A 23,177-nucleotide genomic window follows, 5' to 3' on the forward strand; every position below is an offset into this window, starting at 1 on the left:
ACGAATGCAACTTCTTCACTAGCTACTTGGAAATCGGTGGTGCTTACAATCAGAAAGAGGAAGAAATTCCTTTTCATCCACCATCCATGGGAACAGCAAACGAATCTTGAAGTAGGTATACTATGCTTTCAAGCACCAGAGTGCACACTGTGAACCTGGGTCCTGTTCTGCTGTCCATTGTTGTAACCTTCCTGCCAACTTGGGGGCCTCAAATCCTTCCACTCTGCAGACCTGTTCTTCCCTCCACTGCAGTACCACGTTTAAGTATCATTATATGAACTTCTCCCCTTACTCACTTTAATTTTATCTTAGTTGTTTGAGGACAGAAATTATCTCTTTTTTAAACCATATGAGCCAATTTTATAAACTAGAATTTAATGACTGATATGTCAATATTTATCGAATTCATGGAGAAAAAAACAAAGAACTCTTCAATGGTGTATTTTACTTGATGTTGTAGCCCTATAATAAATGCACAGTTTTGCCAATAGGATGGCAGGAAATATACCAAGTGTTGACCTAAATATGAAAACATATTACTAGATGTCTAAGGGCAGAATCATACCAAGCAATTCTCATTAGTATTATAACTGTATTTCAGCACATATTTGCACATTGTTGATGCAAACTCATTAGCCATTTTTCAGTAGATAGTTATTACATATGCATAATGTTGAGGTTGCATTTGCTTTTGCAAGAGTAGTGATGTAATCACTATACAGAAAGGAATATTACTAACATGAATCACATGGTAGAGTTTTCTTAAGATGGGATTGAGTTTCGGGGTGCCTGGGTGGCTCAGTGGGTTAAGCCTCTGCCTTCAGCTCAGGTCATGATCTTGGGGTCCTGGGATCGAGCCCCACATCAGGCTCCCTGCTCAGCGGGGACCCTGCTTCCCCCTCTCTCTCTGCCTGTCTCTCTGCCTACTTGTGATCTCTGTCTGTCAAATAAATAAATAAAATCTTTTTTAAAAAAAGATGGGATTAAGTATTAATTTAATACATTATATTATAGTTTCAAAACTTTCTACCTTTTTAATAAAAATATAATGCAAGACCACAATGAGAATTATTTCATAATATGTTTTATAAACTTTATAAAATTCTGTAAAATGCTATAAATGTGTTTAATCATATAAACATACTGATGTCATATTAACTTGCTTTTACTATAATTTATTTTTATCTTTCTGGTGAACATCTATATTCATATTTAAGAACTGTAAATTTTACAGGTACCCCTTCTAACAGGAATAAAGGATTTTGCCCAATTAATATTTTCCAGTAAGTGTCTGAGTGAGAGCTTATTGTAAGTAAATAAGGAAACTCTTTCCTATTTTTCTCAACCTTCCATTAGATCCATCATATTAAGGATAAAGCACAATATATCAATACTGTCACAAAAGACATAAATGAATAAAAAAAAAAGTTTGCCTGCATGATTGCACTTTAACGTGGTTCTGGGGAATCTACTGGCTGTGTAACGAACTAAAAATGTGGACAGTTCAACTGAGTACTTGCCAGATTGTTAACAATAAAAGCAAGAAAAGAACATATTCTTGAGGAAGTCTTATTGATGCACCAATATTCAAGTAATATCCAAGCTGTATATAGAACAGGTACACCACTCCCTTGTTGAGAATGTGCCTTTTCCAAATGTGCAAGCTATTAGTGAAGTTGTAGAGATTACAGAGATAAAAAGTGTATTTCATGTATGCATGTGTATATTTCTGTCCATCTATCTATATTCAAAATGGTGGGTCTCTTTTTCTGAGACACCCCAGCAAATTCATCTTAGACATAGTCACTTGCCAACATGAATCAGTCATTTCTGCCACACACACAAGAACAAATGCCTAGGTACTATTTAATGCCACATTCAAAAGTTCCCTCCTAATGTATTTCCTCAACGATTAGCCATATCCTGGGTTAGGAGTGGGGAGCAAGCAGAAGATTTAGAATTATATGTTTATGAGGCCATGGGAAATAAACAGGGCCAAAAACAAATCTGGGTTTGTACAAATGGCTAACAGCCCACAGATGGCGTTACATTTGATTTCTTCTGTAACCTGTCAAAGTCCAGCACTAAACTCACTGAAAACAAAAGAATTTTGCTAAGCCTCTTTTCTGGGGTCTTGAGCAGTGCTATAAAAATTTAATGCTGTGTTACAGTTTTCTTTACCAGCCACCCACAGTAGGCTGTAAATAAGAAAGCTTTCAAGTGCATGACTGCAGCGGAAGATAATTTTCCAAAACACATTTGTTTAATTGTAATTCTGTTTGATAGCATAGGTTACGTGAAGAACACGTGCTTTCCCTAATAAATAGGATTATGTAGTTTAGACCTATTGTGTGTGCGTGGACGTGAGTGTGTGGTGTGTATTTTGATAGTAACCAGTAAAACAAGTGTATTGCTTGAGAACTCATTGTGTGGGAGCCCAACTGCCTGTCTATTGTGAGACATGAAAACGTTTCTTTCCTGGACTTTGTGTTTCTAACTTTGAATGCAGTTCCTGACTCCTCAACCCAACACCCCCGCCCTCAAACTGCTTTATTCCCTTTTACCTCGGTTTTCCACTACACGTTAACTCTGACATCTGACTGTGAACCTCAATATAAAGGTGTCCAGGGGTCTCCGGATTAACAGTCAGCTACATGAGGACGTTTGTTTCCCGAGAGGGCCAGATCTTGGGAATGTGTCCTTCTTCAAATAGGTAAAACAAAGTAACAAAAACAAAATATTTTCCCCTTAGAAATACCAAAACCAATTCATGTTTGTGGATAATGTGAGGGAAAGGAATCAATGTAGCTAAAAACTCCATCCTCAAAGCCCAGCATAGTCCTGGGCCCAGGATATGCCATCAATACAATGTAGAGACAAAGAAATGCAGACTTTGGAATCAGGTATATTTTGGGGTTTTGGTTCTTCTTGCTAATTTGACATCAGCCCCACTATTTAACCTCTAAAAGCCCCAGCTCAATCCCTATTAAGTGGAAATGCATTCCCTCATTCAACAACAACTGTAAATATTAGGTAGTCAATGTACAGTAGTATATTGGCCAGTATATTATAGACTTATGTGTAGTATGTAATATGAATATGAATACAATCTGTATTATATAGAAATTACATAAGTATATAAAATGGTATGTAAAATATGAATATGTGTAATATATTTTATTTTTTTTAAATTTTATGTATTTATTTGACAGACAGAGATCACAAGCAGGCAGAGAGGCAGGCAGAGAGAGAGGAAGGGAAGCAGGCTCCCCACTGAGCAGAGAGCCCGATGCAGAGCTCAATCCCAAGACCCTGGGATCATGACCTGAGCTAAAGGCAGAGGCTTTAACCCACCGAGCCACCCAGACACCCCAAATATGTGTTAATATATTTTATAAATGTAGTATATACTTACATACAAATAATTGGTAAGTATAGTAACCAACCTCTACTTCCCCAGAGTTCGCACAATCGATACCCTGTCCACGTGTTTCACTTGCCGGCTCGTCCTTAGCAGTTGCTCACAACTCTGCTTGCATCAGTCCTTCTCATCTGTTCTCAAATCTGTTTATGGTTGTGTGTCTGGCGACAATTCCAACGTTTAAGTACATGCAGTTGTATCTGTGATCTACTGCCATGATAATGTTGCATGGCAAATAACTCAAAACATCGGTGGCATAAAATAGGAAGTCTTCATTTGGCTCGTGAATTTGTGGGGTATCATTGTCGGTGTGGGTGGGCTTTCTGGCTCATTCACCCTCTTGCAGCCGGTTATGGCTCATGTGGGTTGGTTGACCAGCAGCTGGTCTGAAGAAGCCACAGATGCCGTAATCTGGACAACTCACCTTTGCTCCACGTATCCTTTTTTTTTTTTTTTTTAAGTTCTGACAAAATATTAATTTAGAAAATTCATTTGGTGATTTGATGTGAAACAGAAAATATGAGCCAGGATCTTTTACTTTATCGCTCTACTTTTTATCATTTTTTAAGCTCTGAAAAAACAAAATGAGGTGTGATTTCATACATGTGGACTTTTGAAATGTAGAGTGATAATGGTAACACCACAAGGAAAGCAGAGGATGCTATTCATTTCAGCAGGTATGACTGACTCAGCATTTGCTCAGGTGCCTCAAATTAGCACTAACAAGCACCCCCACATGTGAGGCATGTCAGAGCCATCCATCCTGGCTTCGGGCACCGGGCTTCCAGAAAGCCTCCCCACACGGATGCCTGTTGGGACTCTATGTGCAGCCCTGTGCAATGGGCTGTGTGTGTGTCCACTGGCTCCTCTTCATGGCCAAGAGCACACCTTGCCTAGACCTCGGCTCTTCCAGCAGGTGCCAAAGGAGAGTCACTCATTCAACAATCCTCACTGGGTTGACTGTATATCAGAGCTGACTCTTCCCTCTGGAGCTTTAGGTTTTGAAAGGAAGGATAAATCCCATTGTTCTTAAGGAATGATAATGCCATAAGGAATTTCCTCTAGGAGAAAACAGTGTGCTTCTGATCTCTAGTCACCCTGCACTGTGGTCAGTGGGATTTATTGGCTCCTTCGGTCCCAGGATTGAATCATTTTAGGGAAGACAGAAACGCTGTTAGCCTACTCAAGTCCAAAGAATCAAATTCTTCTGTACTGGACCCTCAGGCACCCAGAGAAGGTGAATTCACATAATTTAATGGCGTGTTTTGGCTCATTAGTAAAACAATTTCTTTCCAACTAACAAAGCCAATGCAGAAATGGAGAACTCATTTATGTTAATTCTCTATTCAGCAATTTAAAGATGCCCTTTCAAAGATTCCTTACTAGAAGATTTTCAGAAGAAAGGAATCAATGTAGCTAAAAACTCTATCCTCAAAGCCCAGCATAGTCCTGGGCCCACTGCCGGTCCTTGATGGAAGCTATCACGGGACGGGTGACTGTACGTGGCAGGTACAGGCTGGATTTGGGACAATCCAGTGCCTCCTGGTCCTGGCTACAGAGCAGAGCCTGCAGAGAGCTCACACCTGGCAGGTGAAGGCTCAGAACAGAGCCACAGAGCCTGCTGGCCATCCTATGCTGGGAGCTATGGTCTGGATCCTTCAACGGCTAGGATTCAGTAATGACCAGAGGAATCCCTGGTGAACTTCGCTTTCTGGTCTCAGACTGCTGAGCTAACAGTGAGCTGAGATAGGCGGGCTGCACTCTGAGTAAGAGGACCATCAAAGTGTTCTTCCAAACTAAAAACGGTTGAGGGTGAAATGTGGTACTACCGTGAGTGCCCTGGGATAAGGGTAAATGGTATGTTCCTGGCAGAGCTGTTGTGGATGGTGGTACCCGGACCAAGAGAGCAGTCTGCGGAGCCCATGTCAGTGGCTTCTTCTTGGCTTGCTCGGCTGGGCAGGCTGTTGTCTGCTCCCTCCAGGGCCAGTAAGGGGCAGGCAAGGAAAAGCCACCTATTCCCATGTGAGATGGCCCAGTGTCGTCTTTCCTACTTAATGATGCTTTACTCCTCTAGTGATATTACTGAAATACATTTTTAGTTTCTTCTCTTTCCTCCAAATTGGTTTTGTGTTTGTTTGTTTAGTCTCTGATTTTGACATAGTGGTTTCATCAAATATATGGCAGTCTTTATCAGCCTGCTCCTCTATTAAGAAACAGCTAGGTAAAAGCTGATTGCAGGTTTGGTGTCCACAGTGGGCTGCTGTTGACTGTGGGATTCACTGGTATTGTTTGTTCATGGGGGGAATTTTATTACATTTAACTGTTTTTCCTTTTGGATGGTGATATTCCATCTGTACACCAAATCTGCAATACAACGGCTGTCGATCCGGCCGCCATCATTCTAGGAACCAAGTGGGAGAAAAGGGTGGGAACTCAGTATTCACAAAGTAAATTTCAATCCATGGCCCCATGGCCCTGTTTTAATTACACTGCTTCTGTGCCTTCTGTTCCCCATTCTGCTTTATGTTTTCTAGAAAATATACTTCGAATTTTCTGTCCCATGAGAGAGGAGTAACTGTCCAGATTCTCAAAGTAAAGAAGGTATAGGGGGGTTTTAACATTAAAAACAAACAAACAAACAAACAAACAAACTTAATGTAAGCATTCATTTTTATCCCCAATTTTGGCCATCAGTTTGTCCTAGATGCTGCTATTCTGTGCCTCCTGGAAGATGCAGTAGGGTAACCTGTTTTACTCTATCCACTGCTAATTTAGGATTCTGGACTAGTCATCTGTCTTTCAGTCTTCACATTTTTTTTCCTCTTCTGTTCTCTTTTTTTCCTGAGATCCTATGTCTTTTGAAAAGTCCCTTCCTGTCACCAGTGGGATTCAGTGGAAGTGGAAGTGCCTCATCAACCCATCATATTTAGAAATCTGACCCCAACAAGCAACATGCATGACATTAAAGAAGAATTTCAGAGGGTTTACACTCTTGATAGTATAACAGTGTGCCTCAGAAAGACATTAGATCTGCACCCCTGCATTTACCACAGTGTTAAGTTATAAAATGAGATGAGAAAATGTGATCAGCTCAAGATGTGTGCCTTCCACTGAAACCCTATTAGTAGGATCTATCTGTTAATCTGTAGGTTTCCCAGAACCCCTAGTAAAAGCAAAGAGAACATAGGGCTTTTCATACCAAAATGAGTAAGCTCAATAGAGGGGAAAAATCTCAGTCATAGGAGAGGTGATTAAATCCCATACCATTTATATCATTACTTGAAAATGGACCTTATGAGGCACCAGCTATTGACACCAGTTTTTTTTTTCTAACAAATGGAAGAGTGTACATTAATATCCCTGCCATAGGAAATGCTTTCAAAAGTAGAGCAGAACCATCACTGAATAAATTTACATGAGTTCTGGTTATTACTTATGCAGTGTACTCAGACACTTTCTGTGAATTATGTTTGACACAAATTTCTCTAATAACTTGATGACTTGGTCCATATAAATGTTTTGAAGGTATGCATTCTAGATTCTAAAACACTGTACAGCTAAGTTTTCTTGCCACAAGAAGGAAAATGTGAAGCTGGCTTTTAGTTGTTTGGCATTTAAATAAAAACTATTTTTTTTTTTTAGTTCAGTGTTCTGATTTTAAGACAGCATAACTCACTTGTCGAATCCCTAGACTACACGTCAGATATTTCAAATTATACTTTTCTCTGCTACCTACTGACCAACTGTATTCCCAGTAAAAACACTAATGCAGTCGAGGTGTCCTGTAGTTCTTGCTCTTACTTTGTGATAGGTTCTACACTGTTAGAGTGACCATCTGTGAAATAAAGAAAATAAACAATAGAAATAAAAATGTTGCTAGGCAACACTATTTCCACAGCTTTCATAAGTTAGAAACAGTTGCATAAGTGGGAAATCTCCATAAACTGAAAGCCTGAAACTCACCATTGGTGTTAATAACCTTGACATTAATTCCATGTGATCTAAGAATCTTCAATGTGACTATGGAAGCTAATCATGGAATGGCCTCAGTAGGATCCTTCTTTCTTTTCCTTGGAACACAAAGGTAACATACATGTATTTCATTCTACTTAACAAGTAAATGAATCAAATATTCATATGTTACATGATCTATAAATGTAAAAGTATTCTTTGGAAGTTATGTAACCTACTGCAACTATACAAGTGAGCAGGCTTTTAAACATTTCAGAGTATCAGTTCAATTGAATTTATCCTTAATCAAAATGAGAATTATTATATGTTTTATTCTGATGGTTTCTTACTCTGCTATCTCCAAGTACTGCTAGGCATTATTCCTACTGTTTCTCATCTATGTACGTATAGCAAGATAGCACCTGTCCCTTAGAGAATTTATTGAACTTAAGTGCACATGACATACCCAGTTTTTAGCAGCAATATATTATCATTTTTAATAATAAAAACACAGAAAGTACAGGCTTAGACCACAAAAAAGGTATGTGCAAAAATTGAAAATATTACTATAAAAAGCTTCAGAAAATTCCAGCAGATGATTTAACTATAATAATTTAGAGTCAGCTAATTCCTTCTTTTAACATAAATATAGTGATGATATAATTTTTCTTTATTTTTCTTTATCACATTTAATTACTTCTGACTTTAATATAACTATTTTTTTAATGAAACTATACCCCCTCTTTAGCTGATTAAGATTTGAGGGATTGTTCTTGTTCTGTGTTACATCAGTTCATTTCATTATCTTTTTCAAATTTCTCCATGTCAAAAAAACATATTTCCTAAGCTTCATAAAATTGAATTTATATTTAAATGCAATCCATTCTGCTGAAAAAAAAAAATCCTTGAATAAAGAATGGTTTTGTCTTAGCTATAAATGTGAAGCTACAGGATTATGTCAACCACATAAATTGAAGCATTTAAATTAAATGAAATATAATTTTGCATAATACTATCCATGTGCTTATTAGTGAGAGATCACATTTAATATATGATTTACCAAAGTAAGCCCAGTTGGTGTTCTGATATGTCTCAGTGCCAACAATCTGGGGAAAAATGAAAAGAGTATAGTCTTTCAGAATAGATTATATTTCACAGATGCCCAGAAGATGCTGAGATATGGCTTTAGAGAGAATGATAGATCTTGTGCTATTACTAATGCAAATTTACTTATATCGATTTTGATTTTGTGTTCAAATACATAATTTAAAACAATATATTGCCCTGTGTATATTTAGTTGATTTAATTCCACTTCCTTACAACAAATTATATGAAATAAAAATGGTAACACTTGTTTAATTTGTTAAGGAAATTGAACCCTTAGATGACAAACCCCAAGAATGGTAGAACTCAGTTTCATGCATCACACATTCATTATGTTAATTTGATCAGGATAATAAAAACCTTTGTAAACAACTGACAACACAAATAAGCAGACAAACTCAAGACTCATAAATAATCCCGGAAAGATTTTTGGCCACCTCCAAAGCTGTGAGAAATAAATGTCTGCTGTTCGACACAGACCCAGTTTATGGAATTTTGCTAGAGCAGCCTGAGCTGACTGGAAAGACTATCCGTTCTGAGTGGGATTCAGAATCTGAAAGGGCTCTGAGGTCCAGGGGACAATTCAAGCAGTCCTACCACTAGAACAACACAATTCTTATGGACATTAGAGGTCTCTATGAGGTTGGAAAATACCCTGGCATCCCCAGCATGAAAACCACAAAGAACTCTAGGCTGATGGACCCAGTTTGAGACACTGGCAGCACATCGTTGTACATGATTAAAAAAATAGCTCTTGAGAGCTATAGACCTGAGAGTCTGACATCCAGATGCCTCCCTCAAGAGACCATGAGAGCAGAACTGGTCTTTCATAACCCAGTTTCTGGGAAAGACAACAAGTCAAAGGTGAGGGTGACCTAGCAGATGTCTGTCATGAGGTAGAGATGGCATATTCCAGATCAGGAACAAACAGAATGAGAGGACTCAAATCAGCTTCCTGGGTAGGCTACCTCCCTGTTACCCACTATTGACCCACGGTGGTTCTTCCTCAGCTCAAACTTATGCCCACGCTGGGTTGTCCTATTACTTGCGACTGAGGAGAAGAAAGGCAAAGCTCGCTTACTAGTTGCATGGTCAGTAGAGCATGCAAGCTAATATGGGAAGTGGGCCGCATTGAAGCCAGCATGAGGAGTGGTCCTGAAGATCAACAGGGCAAAAAGCAGCGACCCAATGGACACTATTTTACTCATCTTGTGTAGAGAGAATAGCCAAGGTAGGAATACAGTCTGACTCACGGGAACCATGGGTAGTTTGGGTGGATGGTCCGTGATTGAAGAAAGATTAGAACACCGGAGACAAGGAAGTAAGGAAAAGTTGACAGACTCAGAGAAGTGGTCCCAGGATGGGAAAACCTTCGATCTAAAGCTAATGGTCCCACAACAGCATTCCTCTAGAGATTCTCTACCTCAGGCTTCCAGGATATCTAACCAACAGACACAGGAACTTGGATGGAGAAACACATGCATTAGAGATCAGCTGAAGCTCTGGATACATTACAGAACCCACTGAATGAGTATCTGGGAGACAACAGCAGCAGCACCCTCCGCCTCCCTCCCGAGAGGAGCGCAACCCTTGCTCAGCCCCAGGACCTTGGCAGCTGGGCTGCAGGGTGGTCTCACCATTGCCTCACCTTGGAGGCATTGGGTACGAGGTCCTTAGCATGAGGTCATTCGTATAGTCCCTAAATTGTTGCTTTTTCTGTTACATGGAATTGTTATCATTCAATCTTGTTAATGTGCTTTCCCTTCCATACAAATAAACAGCTTCCCATAAACATCTTGTAGCTAGATCCCTCAGGCACCCTCCACACATGCTCAGACTTATCAGAACTCTGAGGATATGCATGATTAGCCCTATGTGTTCCCCTTCGCTACGCCTGCTCACAGATGTATCCTCAGACTTGTCATCTACAGCCAAGGTATGCCTGCATCTTGTGGGTATTTGATTTAATGACATGTTGACTATACAGCAGATGTTGGTGGTGGGGTGACAGAACTTAAGACATTTAATTTTCAATTGGACAAAACACCGATTGTGTGTGTATTCAATGAACCACCAGTAAGTGCAATGATCCAGTACTTTGTATCTGAAACCTCTATTTCTTGAGTCCAAATTGAAAAAATAAACCTTATAGATTCCACTTAGAGATTAAAAAGTATATGTGATTCTTTTCAAAAGCTGCTTCCTTTCCAAGAGGGGAACAGTATAAGAACATAAATCATTTAGGACACTATTACATCCCATCGAGGCAAATCAAGATAAGTTGATTTCTGCCCCCCTAAATGTTAGTGTAGAACAAACACTGAAATGTCTGATGGGAAACTGAAAATTGAATCTTCATCATCCGATATCACTAAAGTTGTTCCAATCTCCTGTCAGTAGAAAGACCTTAGGAAAATAATGTAAGTAGGATGGGTATACGGAGGAAATGAAGGTGCTAAAATACGACGTGTCTCTCTGGCTCTGAGTCCCATCAGGGCAGGGCTTCGCCATCACTTAGAACCTGACTTCACTTGATAAAAATCTCCCTCCCTCTTCTAGTATTATTTAAATCCAAAATTAATCATATATTATCACACAGAACTTGAAGTGATGCAGCAAAGCTGTTATTCTTGAACCAAATATGCTCTTCATATTTATCATTCTGCTATGATTCTATTTAGCAAAGATGACCACATTCTGAGCTGTGGCAGCCTTTTTATCCATGACAGTGAGAGAGTGGGGAGGAAGAGAGAAAATGTTCAGTAGAGAAACCTATAAATGGGAATGAGTTTTGAAGGAGAGCAAACTATAAATAAGTTTCAGGAAGAGAGAAAAAGATGCAGACAACCCAATTCAGAGGGTTGGCCAATGTTTCCTCTTTTGGAGACCTAAGAGAAATGGTACTGAGGATAACCTGGAATAGACATATTTTTAAGGGTAAAAAGAAGTGCATTGTGACATTGCAGGGAGAAGCCAGGACAGCACTGTGATAATATTGTGATGTTAGCCATTAATACATGCCCTTTTTGCTTCCAGGAAATGGTAATGGGTGCATTAGAGAAATGGAGACTGCTTCCCCCCCAGATCACGAATGTCCACCCAACCCTTCACACCTTGAGCAGAAATGGTCCTCCACATCTGCTCAGCGTGTCTCCTTTCACTTTTCCTGGCTAAAGATGCTGCCCTCTAAGAAAGCACCCCCTCTTTTTTTTTATGGAAACCAAATCTGAATCAAGTGAAATACTTTGGATAGCATGAGGTATAGCCAAAAAGAGAAAAAGTGAGCCTTCAAAGCAGACACTGAAAGATCAGCTGGATAAGACATGGACACTGTTCATGAATGAAGTCGTAAGTCATTATGTTACATGAAACATTTGACAAGCAAATTTGGAAAAGTGAATTGTGATACCATGTAGTCAATTCATTGATATGGTTGGATAGGATCTTTAGTGTCTGACAGACATTGGTTCAAATCCTGGCTGTGCCATTTACTGTTTGATCTTAGACAAGTTACCTATTCCTTCTGAGAAGCAGTTCCAAATATCTACCCCAAATCATACCTCCACGCTAGGGATGCTGTAATGTTCAAACCGGGGGATCATTTTTAAAGCTCCCAGCCCATTCTACATCATTATTATCATACTCATCATCTTGTTGATTTCTTTTTTCTATGTTTATTTCCTTTACTTCTGTTGTAGGACCAGAAGTGATGAAAGGTGATCTTAAACTAACTATGGAGCACTGTGAGATGCCCTTAAGAATCAGCAGGAGCACAGAGAGGAGAGCTCCCTTCTGTGTGCAGCCTGTGGTCCAGTGCAGATGCTGAGGCATGCAGAGGGTTTCGTGGCCTTTCCAGCTCAGAAATAAGAGGAACATGCCAGCAGCAAGAAAAGGAAGCTAAGAAAAGGCTGAGGACAAGCTGTAGGAACTTAGGCTTAAAAACCACTGAAGTGATGGCTGCTCGGGCCACGTCACAAGATCTGTGTTTGTGCAGGTCCCTCTGATCTGTAAGCTGCAGGTAGTGATACCGCCAGAGGAAATCCATTTGAAAGACACCGTGAAACGCAAGGCGTCATTATGATGTGGTTACACATGGCTCACTGGGCTGATCATTCACAGGCACGCTGTCAAAAACTGTTTTTACATTCTGCTGCTAAATGGGAAATGAGAATATGCTGGCTTCACTTTCCATTCAGTGGTGTCACAGTTAGCTGAGTGGATGCTTCATCAGACCTCTTCAAGCCTTCGGCAGACACGTGGTCTGTGTCACAGAGCCGGCTTGCATTAAGATTCTCTCATGATTGAGGCAATTAAATAGGCAATCACTAGTCTGACCGTGCTGTTCTGAGGAGTCTTACTGGAAGGAATGGGTATCGTGGTATTTCCTGAGTTTATGAATATCGATGTGCGCCACACACCGTCCGTGATCGTACATCATGAATACATCAGTTTTTTAAAATTGTATATACATGCTTCACTTGTTTTTTTTTTTTTTAATTTTATTTATTTATTTGAGAGAGTGAGAGAGAGAGAGAGCACAAGAGGGGAGAGGATCAGAGGGAGAAGCAGACTGCCTGCTGAGAAGGGAGGCTGATGGGGGACTTGATCCTGGGACTCCAGGATCATGACTTGAGCTTAAGGCAGCTGCTTTACAAACCAAGCCACCTAGGCACCCCACTTATTATTATTATTTTTTTTCTAATTCAGAGCCTCTATTCCAATGTTTCCCCAGTATTGCTCCTGTCACTGAAGCCAGCCAGGCCTGTTCCCATAGATGGGAAGGAGGTGACTGAGTCAAGATAAATGCACCTGGGGCCTTGGTTTGCACACCACCTGCTCTCACGTTTGAACTTCCTTCTCCTGGTCAGTATTTTCTGTCCTGCTTGGAGACAGTCACAGTATTTTTGTCTCTGTAATTCTTACACGTGTCAAATGATCTTGGGTGTCCCAGCCTGACCCTCTGTGTTCTCAGAAATATTTTCTCTCTTGCTGTTTGTGCCTTCCCTGGGTAAATTTCCCTCCTCTAAATTTAAAAGTATTGGAACATAAGCCAGAGGACAGCTGCCACTGCTCAGCAACCTTCCCCACGACCAAGGGGAAGATGAAAGAAGCTAAACAACTCTCTTTTCTGGCTGCAAGTCCCCTATGCTTCTCTGTAAACCTGTCAGATTCTTCAGCTGCTGCAGGCTCTTCCCCACCTCAGCCCTGCTGTGAGACCCCAGCCTAACACGAACTGTTCAGACATTCTCTGCTGCCGCCAATTTCCCCTGAGCCTTCAGGCCAAGCACTGACGCTCCAACGCCGTCCCACAACCCATGCTGATCCACCTCCCATTCGCCCCAGGTGACCCTGAACTGGGGCTTGAAACGTGAGATGCTCTGTGCACTGACCTGAATTACTACGTTCGTTCATATTTTGGGGTCTTTGTGGGTAATTCAAATGCATAATAAAGTTTTAGCCCTATGGATTATGAATGGATCATCCTGTGCTTGGAGACTGTGCCTGGCACTAGGGATGAATACATCACTAGGACAAAATTCTCCTCCAGAAGAAGAAGTTACAGTCATGTTACGAATGGACAGAATCTGAACCAAATCAAAAAAAAAAAAGAAAAAAGAAAAGAAAAAGTAAGAATTTGTTAAGTGGACAAGAAGGAAAAGGTCATTCCTAGGAATTAAAAAAACAAAAAAACTAATATGAGCTCTGCCTCCAGATTTTCTTTTTTTTTTTTAATTTTATTTTTTATAAACATATATTTTTATCCCCAGGGGTACAGGTCTGTGAATCGCCAGGTTTACACACTTCACAGCACTCACCATAGCACATACCCTCCCCAATGTCCATAACCTCACCCCCCTTCTCCCAACACCCCTCCCCCCATCAACCCTCAGTTTGTTTTGTGAGATTAAGAGTCACTTATGGTTTGTCTCCCTCCCAATCCCATCTTGTTTCATTTACTCTTCTCTTACCCCCTTAGCCCCCCATGTTGCATCTCCTCTCCCTCATATCAGGGAGATCATATGATAGTTGTCTTTCTCCGATTGACTTATTTCGCTAAGCATGATACCCTCTAGTTCCATCCACGTCGTCGCAAATGGCAAGATTTCCTTTCTTTTGATGGCTGTATAGTATTCCATTGTGTATATATACCACATCTTCTTTATCCATTCGTCTGTTGATGGACATCTAGGTTCTTTCCATAGTTTGGCTATTGTAGACATTGCTGCTATAAACATTCGGGTGCACGTGCCCCTTTGAATCACTACGTTTGTATCTTTAGGGTAAATACCCAGCAGTGCAATTGCTGGGTCATAGGGTAGTTCTATTTTCAACATTTTGAGGAACCTCCATGCTGTTTTCCAGAGTGGTTGCACCAGCTTGCATTCCCACCAACAGTGTAGGAGGGTTCCCCTTTATCCACATCCTCGCCAGCATCTGTCATTTCCTGACTTGTTCATTTTAGCCATTCTGACTGGTGTGAGGTGATATCTCATTATAGTTTTGATTTGTATTTCCCTGATGCCGAGTGATGTGGAGCACTTTTTCATGTGTCTGTTGGCCATCTGGATGTCTTCTTTGCAGAAATGTCTGTTCATGTCTTCTGCCCATTTCTTGGTTGGATTATTTGTTCTTTGGGTGTTGAGTTTGCTAAGTTCTTTATAGATTTTGGACACTAGCCCTTTATCTGATATGTCGTTTGCAAATATCTTCTCCCATTCTGTCAGTTGTCTTTTGGTTTTGTTAACTGTTTCCTTTGCTGTGCAAAAGCTTTTGATCTTGATAAAATCCCAATAGTTCATTTTTGCCCTTGCTTCCCTTGCCTTTGGCGATGTTCCTAGGAAGATGTTGCTGCGGCTGAGGTCGAAGAGGTTGCTGCCTGTGTTCTCCTCAAGGATTTTGATGGATCCCTATCTCACATTGAGATCCTTCATCCATTTTGAGTCTATTTTCGTGTGTGGTGTAAGGAAATGATCCAATTTCATTTTTCGGCATGTGGCTGTCCAATTTTCCCAACACCATGTATTGAAGAGGCTGTCTTTTGTCCATTGGACATTATTTCCTGCTTTGTCGAAGATTAGTTGACCATAGAGTTGAGGGTCTATTTCTGGGCTCTCTATTCTGTTCCATTGATCTATGTGTCTGTTTTTGTGCCAGTACCATGCTGTCTTGATGATGACAGCTTTGTAATAGAGCTTGAAGTCTGGAATTGTGATGCCACCAACTTTGGCTTTCTTTTTCAATATTCCTTTGGCTATTCGAGGTCTTTTCTGGTTCCATATAAATTTTAGGATTATTTGTTCCATTTCTTTGAAAAAAATGGATGGTACTTTGATAGGAATTGCATTAAATCTGTAGATTGCTTTAGGTAGCATAGACACTTTCACAATATTTATTCCTCCAATCCAGGAGCATGGAACATTTTTCCATTTCTTTGTGTCTTCCTCAATTTCTTTCATGAGTACTTTATAGTTTTCTGGGTATAGATTCTTAGTCTCTTTGGTTAGGTTTATTCCTAGGTATCTTATAGTTTTGGGTGCAATTGTAAATGGGATGGACTCCTTAATTTCTCTTTCTTCTGTCTTGTTGTTGGTGTAGAGAAATGCAACTGATTTCTGTGCATTGATTTTATATCCTGACACTTTACTGAATTCCCGTACAAGTTCTAGCAGTTTTGGAGTGGAGTCTTTTGGGTTTTCCACATATAGTATCATATCATCTGCAAAGAGTGATAGTTTGACTTCTTCTTTGCCGATTTGGATGCCTTTAATTTCCTTTGTTGTCTGATTGCTGAGGCTAGGACTTCTAGTACTATGTTGAATAGCAGTGGTGATAACGGACATCCCTGCCGTGTTCCTGACCTTAGCGGAAAAGCTTTCAGTTTTTCTCCATTGAGAATGATATTTGCGGTGGGTTTTTCATAGATGGCTTTGATAATATTGAGGTATGTGCCCTCTATCCCTACACTTTGAAGAGTTTTGATCAGGAAGGGATGCTGTACTTTGTCAAATGCTTTTTCAGCATCTATGGAGAGTATCATATGGTTCTTGTTCTTTCTTTTATTAATGTGTTGTATCACATTGATTGATTTGCGGATGTTGAACCAACCTTGCAGCCCTGGAATGAATCCCACTTGGTCATGGTGAATAATCCTTTTAATGTACTGTTGAATCCTATTGGCTAGTATTTTGGTGAGAATTTTTGCATCTGTGTTCATCAAGGATACTGGTCTGTAGTTCTCTTTTTTGATGGGATCCTTGTCTGGTTTTGGGATCAAGGTGATGTTGGCCTCATAGAAAGAGCTTGGAAGTTTTCCTTCCATTTCTATTTTTGGGAACAGTTTCAGGAGAATAGGAATTAGTTCTTCTTTAAATGTTTGGTAGAATTCCCCCGGGAAGCCATCTGGCCCTGGGCTTTTGTTTGTTTGGAGATTTTTGATTACTGTTTCAATCTCCTTACTGGTTATGGGTCTGTTCAGGCTTTCTACTTCTTCCTGGTTCAGTTGTGGTAGTTTATATGTCTCTAGGAAAGCATCCATTTCTTCCAGATTGTCAAATTTGTTGGCGTAGAGTTGCTCATAGTATGTTCTTATAATTGTCTGTATTTCTTTGGTTTTAGTTGTGATCTCTCCTCTTTCATTCATGATTTTATTTGTTTGGGTCCTTTCTCTTTTCTTTTTGATAAGTCTGGCCAGGGGTTTATCAATCTTATTAATTCTTTCAAAGAACCGGCTCCTAGTTTCGTTGATTTGTTCTATTGTTTTTTGGGTTTCTATTTCATTGATTTCTGCTCTGATCTTTATGATTTCTCTTCTCCTGCTGGGTTTAGGGTTTCTTTCTTGTTCTTTCTCCAGCTCTTTTAGGTGCAGAGTTAGGTTGTGTACCTGAGACCTTTCTTGTTTCTTGAGAAAGGCTTGTACCACTATATATTTTCCTCTCAGGACTGCCTTTGTTGTGTCCCACAGATTCTGAACCATTGTGTATTCATTATCATTTGTTTCCATGAATTTTTTCAATTCTTCTTTAATTTCCTGGTTGACCCATTCATTCTTTAGAAGGATGCTGTTTAGTCTCCATGTATTTGGGTTCTTTCCAAATTTCCTCTTGTGATTGAGTTCTAGCTTCAGAGCATTGTGGTCTGAAAATATGCAGGGAATGATTCCAATCTTTTGATAATGGTTGAGACCTGATTTAGGACCGAGAACGTGATCTATTCTGGAGAATGTTCCATGTGCACCAGAGAAGAATGTGTATTCTGTTGCTTTGGGATGAAATGTTCTGAATATATCTGTGATATCCATCTGGTCCAGTGTGTCATTTAAGGCCTTTATTTCCTTGTTGATCTTTTGCTTGGATGATCTGTCCATTTCAGTGAGGGGATTGTTAAAGTCCCCTACTATTATTGTATTCTTGTCGATGTGTTTCTTTGATTTTGTTATTAATTGGTTTATATAGTTGGCTGCTCCCACGTTAGGGACATAGATATTTAAAATTGTTAGGTCTTCTTTTTGGACAATTCCTTTGAGTATGATATAGTGTCCTTCCTCATCTCTTATTATAGTCTTTGGCTTAAAATCTAATTGATCTGATATAAGGATTGCCACTCCTGCTTTCTTCTGATGTCCATTAGCATGGTAAATTCTTTTCCACCCCCTCACTTAAAATCTGGAGGTGTCTTCAGGTTTAAGATGAGTTTCTTGTAGGCAACATATAGATGGGTTTTGTTTTTTTATCCATTCTGATACCCTGTGTCTTTTGATTGGGGCATTTAGCCCATTAACATTCAGGGTAAGTATTGAGAGATATGAATTTAGTGCCCTTGTAGTGCCTGTAAGGTGACTGTTATTGTATATTGTCTCTGTTTCTTTCTGATCCACTACTTTTAGAGTCTCTCTTTGCTTAGAGGACCCGTTTCAATATTTCCTGTAGAGCTGGTTTGGTGTTTGCAAATTCTTTCAGTTTTTGTTTGTCCTGGAAGCTTTTAATCTCTCCTTCTATTTTCAATGATAGCCTAGCTGGATATAGTATTCTTGGCTGCATGTTTTTCTCGTTTAGTGCTCTGAATATATCATGCCAGCTCTTTCTGGCCTGCCAGGTCTCTGTGGATAAGTCTGCTGCCAATCTAATATTTTTACCATTGTATGTTACAGACTTCTTTTCCTGGGCTGCTTTCAGGATCTTCTCTTTGTCACTAAGACTTGTAAATTTTACTATTAGGTGATGGGGTGTGGACCTATTCTTATTGATTTTGAGGGGGGTTCTCTGAACCTCCTGGATTTTGATGCTTGTTCCCTTTGCCATATTGGGGAAATTCTCTCCAATAATTCTCTCCAATATACCTTCTGTTCCCCTCTCTGTTTCCTCTTCTTCTGGAATCCCAATTATTCTAATGTTGTTTCGTCTTATGGTGTCACTTATCTCGAATTCTCCCCTCGTGGTCCAGTAGCTGTTTGTCCCTCTTTTGCTCAGCTTCTTTATTCTCTGTCATTTGGTCTTCTATATCACTAATTCTTTCTTCTCCCTCATTTATCCTAGCAGTGAGAGCCTCCATTTTTTTTAAAGTTTTTATTTATTTGTAAGAGAGAGAGAGAGAGCAAGAGTGTGCACAGGCAGATAGAGTGGCAGGCAGAGGCAGAGGGAGAAGCAGGCACCCTGCTGAGCAAGGAGCCCCATGTGGGACTTGATCCCAGGACTCTGGGATCATGACCTGAGCCGAAAGCAGCCGCTTAACCAACTGAGCCACCCAGGCATCCCGAGAGCCTCCATTTTTGATTGCACCTCATTAATAGCTTTTTTGATTTCAACTTGGTTAGATATTAGTTCTTTTATTTCTCCAGAAAGGGCTTTTATATATCCTGAGAGGGTTTCTCTAATATCTTCCATGCCTTTTTCGAGCCCAGCTAGAACCTTGAAATCGTCATTCTGAACTCTAGATCTGACACATTACCAATGTCTGTATTGATTATGTCCCTAGCCTTTGGTACTGCCTCTTGTTCTTTTTATTGTGGTGAATTTTTCTGCCTTGTCATTTTGTCCAGATAAGAGTATATGAAAGAGCAAGTAAAATACTAGAAGTGTGGCAACAACCCCAAGAAAATATGCTTTAGCCAAATCAGAAAAGATCCCAAATCGTGAGGGGGAAGAAAGGGGATAAAAAGAGGTTCAGAAAGAAAAAGAAAAAAAAATTAAAAAAAGAAAACCAATAAAGAAAAGATATAAAAAGGAAATATATATATATATATATATATATATATATATATGTGTGTGTGTGTGTGTATATATATATATACATATATATACATATATTAGATAAACTAGTTAAAAACTGTTAAAAAAGAAAAGGGTAAAAGTTAAAAAAATTTAGCAGAAGAAGAGAAAAAAAAAATTGAAAAAGAAAAAAAAATTTAAATTAACTGCAAGGCTAAAGAATCATGGGGAGAAAGCCATGAGTTCCGTGCTTTGCTTTCTCCTCCTCTGGAATTCCGCTGCTCTCCTTGGTATTGAAACTGCACTCCTTGGTAGGTAAACTTGGTCCTGGCTGGGTTTCTTGTTGATCTTCTGGGGGAGGGGCCTGTTGTAGTGATTCTCAAGAGTCTTTGCCCCAGACGGAGTTGCACCACCCTTACCCAGGGCCAGGCTGAGTAATCTGCTGGGGTTTGCTTTCCGTAGCTTTTGTTCCCTGAGCACTTTCCGTAGAGTTCAGGAGCATGGGAATGAAGATGGCGGCCTCCCAGTCTCTGGCCCAGAGGAGCTGAGAGCCTGGGGCCCCACTCCTCAGTGCGCCCTCAGAGAACAGCGCCTAATTATTCCCATCACCCTGGCCTCCAGCCGCGCTCCAAGCTGACCGAGCCTGCGACCGGTTCAAGGTAACCCCGAGCTTAGAGCTCACTCCTCAGCTCTGTCTCTGTAGCCGGCTTCCCTGTTCTAATACCTGTAAGCTCTGTGACACTCAGACACCCCCGATCCTTCTGTGACCCTGCGGGACCTGAGGCCACGCTGACCCCGCATGGGCTTCACCCTGGTTAAGCCTCTGGAGCGATGTCCCTCAGTGGAACAGACTTTTAAAAGTCCTGATTTTGTGCTCTGTTGTTCCACCGCTTGCCGGGAGCCGGCCCCTCCCCCCGCGGTCTATCTTCCCGTCGCTTTGGATTCACTTCTCCGCCAGTCCTACCTTTCAGAAAGTGGTTGATTTTCTGTTTCTAGAATTGCTGTTCTTCTTCTCTTCGATCTACCGTTGGATTTGTAGGCGTTTGCAATCTTTAGATAAGCTATCTAGCTGATCTCCCGCTACCTGAAGTAGTCTCAGCCTGCTACTTCTCCGCCATCTTGACTCCCCCCCACCTCCAGATTTTCTGATTAAATTGTTTTATGTTGACAACCTGGGTTTCTAACAAGTTTCCTAGGTGATGGTGATATTGCCAGTCAACAAGAACCATGGGTTTTGAGGAGAAAATATAGATCCCCATGTTGAGTTGGAAAGAATATGACAGTGAATCAGTAATATTCTTTTCATAAAAAGGAAAGAAAGAGACCATCAAGAATATAAGAAATGGCAGAGCCTGGGTGGCTCAGGGGTTAAAGCCTCTGCCTTTAGCTCGGGTCATGATCTCAGGGTCCTGGGATCGAGCCCCGCATCAGGCTCTCTTCTCAGCAAGGAGCCTGCTTCCTCTTCTCTCTCTGCCTGCCTCTCTGCCTACTTATTATCTCTGTCTGTCAAATAAATAAATAAAATCTTAAAAAAAAAAAGAGAGAGAATCTAAGAAATGGAAAGCAGGACTGAATGGAAAGAAGGTACATCTTCTCAGCCCAGTATGTTGGATTAAAGATTGGCTAAAATTGACTTAAATTTATGACTCATTCCCTAATTGATGGAGAACTCATGCTATTTGGGATGTTTCTTAGAAAACATATATTTAGTTTATAGTCTTTGTACAGAGAAACATGATGTTAACTGGGGATAGTAATGTTAATATTTTAAACTTCTAAATGAATTTCTTTGTACTATATCAAGACACTTATACATGTCTTGTATATTTTTGTCTCCCCAGCATTTCCATTTGTCTGACCACCACAACTGTGTCTTATCCTAACAGTCCACACATACCCGAAAAATGAAGCAAAGGGTGGAGTTCCACCTTTAAAAACCAAACAGGCATTTTGAACAATACATTCATAGCAATGAAACCTGGACATTTATCAGATGTGGGAGGGAAAGTTCTCAGTCTGCATTATGAAAAGGACAGCCAGATAGCAGCTGCTGGCAGAGATTAAATAGATGAAAACTGTAATAAATCATTCAAACTACTTTGTGGAAGAGATTTCCTCCCTGCTGAAGATACTGCATAGCCTCCTGGTCAGTCTCCTCATGGACTTGGCTTTCACTTTTGGAAGGGAACCACTTTTTTCTACACTTGCTTGCATTTTCACTTTCATGAATTCTACAGAACTAGGTCTTTTCTGTGTTTTGGGACTTTTTTTCCTGTTTTTGGGAGGATTCCTGACCTTTTGATCTTGGTGCTGATGGTTTTAAGTCTTCCATTCTGGTTTAATTTCTGTGCACTTTTGGCTGGAATACTTTGTATAGATTTCTTTACTGGAGGCCTGTCTTCAGCTTCCTCCTCTTCACCATCATCATCATTATCTTCTTCTTCATCATCATTTTCATCAGCAGCAAGTTCTACTTCTTTCTGTGGAAAAGTACCACCACTTCCACGGGCAGCATGCTTTCCAGACATCCCAAGGAGTTCACAACTTCTTCTTCATCTTCTGACTGCGCATCTCCCATCGTCCACCAGCACGCACAGGCCCTGAGCTGCATTCCCACCGTAAGACCACAGGTGGTGTCACTTCAAACCCCCAAGGGAAACCACTGGCAGCACAGACATTTTCAAAGTTGCCAGTGTGCCTTGAATTGATTTCCGTGGTAATCCATTGCTTCTGCTTCAACAATGTGCAATTCATTCTTCACCCCTTACACTGACCCTTCTTGAAGATAACCAGTGCTCATTTCATCATTATCTACCTCAACGTGATCTTCTTTGTCAGCCTTTGTTCGCAAACGCAAAGATAGTTCTGGGTCTCATGTCCACGTCCATTGACTCCTCCATGGGGTGGAACACTTAGGCTGGACAGAAGATGGACAGAGATAAACGTAATGCAGAAAACAGCCATGCTGGAGGGAGTCACACCAGGGGGGAAATGAAATATTTTAAAACAGAAGAGACAGCACTGTAAACTCCATCATTTTAAGGAGAGAGAGAGAAAAAAAAAAGGACATAAGTCTCTATTATCTGGCCAGATCTCTGGGTTATACAAAGAAATAAATTTTCAGTTTTTTTTTTTTTTTTTTTTTTACTCCTTGTCCAATTTTCAATTGACTTTATGATGGTCTATGAACCCTCACGATCTAAGGTAGTTTTACTAACCCCACTGCTTAATGTGGAGACTCCCATTACTCCATACATTTTTAAATCCACCTTACGTCAAATCTGAGCTTCCTGTTTTTTCATTCTCTTACTCTTCTAAAACTATTTATAAAGTTAGTTATTGTATACCAATTTAAGTTAAGCTGTCACTTGGATTAAGACCACTTATACTGCTCAAATAAAGATCGCAAAATAAAGGTTACAAATAGAGTAACCTATGAACTACTGTAGCATAACTATGGGAAAATTCACTACTTTTCTTTTGTTCTTGTAAAATA

At 40.2% G+C, this 23,177-nt stretch overlaps 1 pseudogene; it reads right to left on the reverse strand.

Moving 5' to 3' along the window:
- Positions 1-21,741: 21,741 nt before the first annotated feature.
- Positions 21,742-22,581, reverse strand: LOC125084365 (nucleophosmin-like; annotated as a pseudogene).
- Positions 22,582-23,177: the final 596 nt, after the last annotated feature.

Source organism: Lutra lutra, chromosome 14 (assembly GCF_902655055.1).
Source record: "Lutra lutra chromosome 14, mLutLut1.2, whole genome shotgun sequence".
NCBI classification, from domain to species: Eukaryota; Metazoa; Chordata; class Mammalia; order Carnivora; family Mustelidae; genus Lutra; species Lutra lutra.